The sequence below is a fragment of the Leptinotarsa decemlineata genome, unplaced genomic scaffold (assembly GCF_025532065.1).
Source record: "Leptinotarsa decemlineata unplaced genomic scaffold, Ldec_3_MD MMD2_tig00004067_RagTag_RagTag, whole genome shotgun sequence".
NCBI lineage: Eukaryota > Metazoa > Arthropoda > Insecta > Coleoptera > Chrysomelidae > Leptinotarsa > Leptinotarsa decemlineata.
The window spans coordinates 191,553-196,580 of NW_027412602.1; the positions used below are offsets into that span (position 1 = coordinate 191,553).

Here is a 5,028-nt window from a genome sequence, read left to right on the forward strand (position 1 = left end):
TCCATTTTTGTTATATCGACCCAACGAATCAGAATTTAAAATGACAGACAAACTTATTTTCTTCATTTCTAAAATGTCCTGTTTTTGTCAACCTTGTATCTTTCAATATGATGTTTCTTCATCTCTATAAAATCTGGTATATAAATTTTTGTTATTGCATATTTTTGACAACTTTCCCTGTATAAGATAAGTTTTCATTTTCAAAAAAGATGTGTGTGATATATATTTTATTTATTTTGGTAGTATATTATAAAGTATTTATATAAAATATCAACGTTATTGAGACTGCAGCTGAACAAATTTCCTTTGAAATGATCCATACAGAACGGCGTGTTTTTCTCCAATTTTGGAATACACCACCATGAATCTTCAAAGTTTTCCAAATTCACTACGGTTGTGTATATATTGAATAGGCGCAGTCTGTCCAACAAATCCCTGAATATCGACGAATTCTAGCCTCATAATGTGCAACTATAGATTGAAAAAAATGGGAACTGCTGAGATTTGAAACTCGTTCTGGAAAGGTTGCTATGACGGTTTTGAATGTTGTTGTTGAGATGACTCTGACTGATACTGACACGTTGATGATGTATCATTCTGAAATAAATTCGATTTTCAGTACAAACGTACACTAAAAATATACTTTCGTCAACGGAGAACGTAATGTCTTTCATGAAGTGATTGCTACACTTATAATGAAAATAAAAAAAATCAAGTTTCATTCAAAATAATGAATTTGAAACATATATTCTGCACGTACTAAATGGAGAGGAAATATTGTATGAAAACACTACTTTATGCAGATGATATCTATGAATGAGAATTTTAAAGCCAAAAGAAAAGTACCGTATACAACCACAAACTCTTTGCATATTAAATGGAAAAAAAATTGGAAACAGTACTAACCTTAATTTCGTACAATTTCAAATGAAACGACACGATTCGGTTTTTCAATGTCCATCAACCCTTTGAACACAATAGCGTATTTTCCTGATGAAAATTCTTGTAAGTGAAGGCGATATGCCTCCGTCACTCGGTGGGGCAGAAATGATACTTTATCTCCCAAATCTAACCAGACTGCCTCACCAAATTCTCCTTTCACGATTTTGACAGTGAATATTCTCTGCAACATCTCCACAGGCAAATCTCCTACTTTGATACTTGGCTTTCTCTTCACGACCGAACTTGCATTCAACTTTTGTAAATCCATCTGTGAAAAATGAAAAATGAAAGCTTTATGTTTTGATTCACAAAATATGCGAATACTATCTCAAACAAACCATGATATGTAAAACATTTGACATATCCAACAAAAATCCAACATATATATATATATATATATATATATATATATATATATATATATATATATATATTTGTTCATTGCATATTGGTGAGCCCGGTATATGAACGGGGCGTTGGTCCACTCAGCACTTCCCGAATATATTTAGGTATATACTTTTCGGAATACTCTTCAGTGGTATGATTTTATCAATAGGCCCATCAGAGGGGTAGATTTTTTCTGAAAATAAAAATTTTACATATCCTTTAAACCTTTGTCAGCCCCATGCTGTTGGTCAGCCCATAGTTATACAAATCGCTATATGAAGAGCATCTTGGTCAGCCCTACAATGCTGCCACATCAAAGGGCTGACCAGGAACGCGATCCATTTCAGTGTATCATTGGATTTCATCGTGAGGGTATCAAGTGTTTTTAAAATCCTGGCAAATCCAGTTTTTCAGAGGTAAACTATGTGTTAGTTTACCGGAAAAAATATATTAGGAAAAGAAAAAGATGCCGTTACTATTGACTATTTATGTTTCATATAGTTTCTGTATTATGTATGATTGATTACTTGTTTATTTTGTGGTAATTCATGATCACTTTAATGAAATGAATAAAAACACTTTTGTCTAAGTACCACTAGTTGATTTTATGTATACGACCAGTTTCGGGTTTGACCCCGCATTATTAGGTTTTTTTTTAATACTTCAAATCAAATCAAAAATCTTTATTTCCGTAGACCTAGGGACGGCATGGAAAAAATCACATAACTCAGTACAATTACAATGAGGTCACAATCATAAAACAACATAATTATATGATATATTACATAACATTCAGACCATAAAAGGGGTACAAAAATTAAAATTTAAAATTCCAAATCAGACTGAAAAAATTCATCAAGCGAATAAAATACCTTTTCACATAATACTTTCCGAACTTTTTGTTTAGAGAGCTTTACACTAGTTATTTTTTAATGGATATTGGGAGCTTGTTGTACAGTTTTTTTGACATGATATGAGGTCCATTAGTCACCTTGGCTAACTTATGACTAGGAATTAAAATGTTATAGTTTTTTCTCAGGGTGAAGCCCGAAAGAAGACATGTATCATTTCTGTTCTAAAACTTGAAGCAATTTGATTTAACGTAGATTACGCAATTAAAAATATACATGAAAGTAACAGTTAATATATTCAACTTTGCAAATAGTGGTTTACAGGAATCGAGTTTTTTTTAAAACAAATTGTTCTAATATTTTTTTTCTGGAAAATTAATAAGACACTGATTCTATTGCAGTTGCCAAAACAAATAATACAGTAATTGAGGGCAGAGTAAATATATGCATAATAGTAACTTTTAAGAATTTCAATAGACACAAAATTACGCAGATTCCATATAACGAAACAATGTGTGTCGCTAATTGCTTCAGTATGAAATCAACATGATGATTCCAATTGAGTTGGGAATCAATAAAAACTCCTAAAAATTTTTTATAGTTTACCTGTTCAATATTTTTAATCTCAGACCTAACCAATACACTACAATCAGTTTCCTGAATTGTAAAGAAAATGGTGTTGGTTTTAAGATTATTTAGAATCAAGCCATTCTTAGAACAATAATTTTGCATGTTGAATACAGCATCATTTGCTCTTACTGACAATGTTTCACATTCCGAACCACTGACAGTAAAAGATGTGTCATCAGCAAATTGTATAGAGCACTGTGGATGATTAATTTCTGAAAGGTCATTAACAAATAAAATAAATAGTGTAGGCCCCAAAACACTACCTTGGGGCACATCTGTTCGAAATTCAGAGAAAAATGACCCAGTCTGAAGCCTAACTTTAACAACCTGTGTACGACCAGTTGAATAGGTTTCAATCCATTTCAGACTTGGACCACGAACGCCCATGCCAAACAGTTCATCAAGAAGAAGACCATGATGAACACTAAGTGATTTTTCATCGTTGTCGAAGTTTGATAATATATGATTATGTAGAGAAAGGATGGCATCCTGGGTTGACAAGCCCACTTGAAACCCATATTGGTTGTCAGATACGATATTGTATTTATTTAAAAAGGACACAAGTTTTGATATGATTCTTCAAATATTTTCGAAAATGGAGATAGTAAAGCAATACCTCTGTAGTTCGACATTACATGCTTATCGCTTTTTTTATAGACTGGGACGACCATTGCTTGCTTAAGTCGGGAAGGAAAAATACCTTCAGAGAAAGATAAATTGATTAGATAAATCAGAGGTTCCATTATTTTCAAAGCAGCCTTCATTAAAACATTGCCTGGCAATTCATCAACCCCACTGGAATTTTTCGAACATGCGAATTTAATTATTCCCACGAGTTCAGTTTCATCTATTGGATAGAGGAAAAGACTCTCAGTTTTTACACAACGATTTTCAATGCCACCAGGTGCAGTATTTTTTACTAATGACTCCACTGAATCGACAAAATAACTACTAAATGCTTGAGATATACCGGGACCATCGTCAACAAGTACACCATCGCCAATGTCTTAGATGAATCGTTTATAATAGTATTTTTCCTGATGATAGACCAGGCAGCTTCAGATTTATGTTGAGCCTTGAGGAATTGATTATTAAAGTATTGACTTTTTGAGAGCACAATTTTTTGTCTATGATTTTTTAAGAGTTGCTTATATTGACCCAATAAATGTACATTGGTTTGGCTCTTGTTCAAATTATAAATATCTCTGTGTAATATACCTTCTTCAACGATATCCTTAGTGATCCATGGTTTGTGTCTACTTGAATTTTGATTTTGTTCAATTTTTTGAAACTGTTTAGGAAAGGATATATCAAAAGCTTGAAGAAAAACATCATGAAAATGGGAAAATTTAGTATCGAAGTCAAATTCAGTGAAGTACAGAAAATTGCACTTTTCATCCGATAATAAATTTATGAAATGGAGGATATTATGATCATCAAAATTTCTCTTCAAAAAATAATGGTATATATCAGCGGCGACGAAATTTATAGGTAAGGTAATACTTGGTAATGGGGTCAAACCCGAAAACGGTCATATAAATAAAATCAAATATAGGTAATTAGACAAAAGTGTTTTTATTCATTTCATTAAAGTTTCACTATTCCTACGAAATCTGCAATTGTTTGACACGCGTTAACTATTTTGGCGCGAAACTCTTTGAGAACCGTTACGATCTTTGCAATGGTCCTAATGCTATTTTGTTAATTGGCTTGCCAATATTTTGGTATACTTAGAGAATAATTAGAGAATATATAGGAATATGACGATTACAAATAAATATCATAGAATCTACTTAATTTTAAGTAATTCACTGTTTTCCAATTCCTAACTCAAATGAAATATTATTTTCCTGTGTTTTCATTTTTAGTTCGAATGGATGTTCCAAATTTGGTATATCGATTTGATGTGAATGTGTGTAGAAAGTAGCAAGTATTAGAATAAATATGATACTTCACGGAAGCTCATCAATTTTTTTTTATCAAATAGACGTTACAGTTTGTTCAGGACTGTTGTATTAAATATTCATTATGCATGTATTTCTTCAAGCATTACGATATCCATTTATCACTAGTGAATAATGAAATCATTACAGAAAAGCAAGTAGGCAAGTTCGTTGAATATGTCAATTCCATCCACCCGTCAATAAAATTTACCACTGAGAGGAAGGTAAATAATTCATTAAATTACCTTGACTCAACCTTTACAAAAAATAACAAT

The 5,028-nt window shown here is 31.9% G+C and overlaps 1 long non-coding RNA gene across 1 annotated transcript; it reads left to right on the forward strand.

Annotated features, from left to right (window-relative positions):
- The first annotated feature begins 1,439 nt into the window (after positions 1–1,439).
- On the forward strand, positions 1,440–3,509 carry LOC141483742 (uncharacterized). The gene is made up of 2 exons (XR_012466260.1): positions 1,440–3,414; positions 3,468–3,509. It is a non-coding gene; the product is annotated as an uncharacterized lncRNA (long non-coding RNA).
- The last annotated feature ends 1,519 nt before the right edge of the window (positions 3,510–5,028 follow it).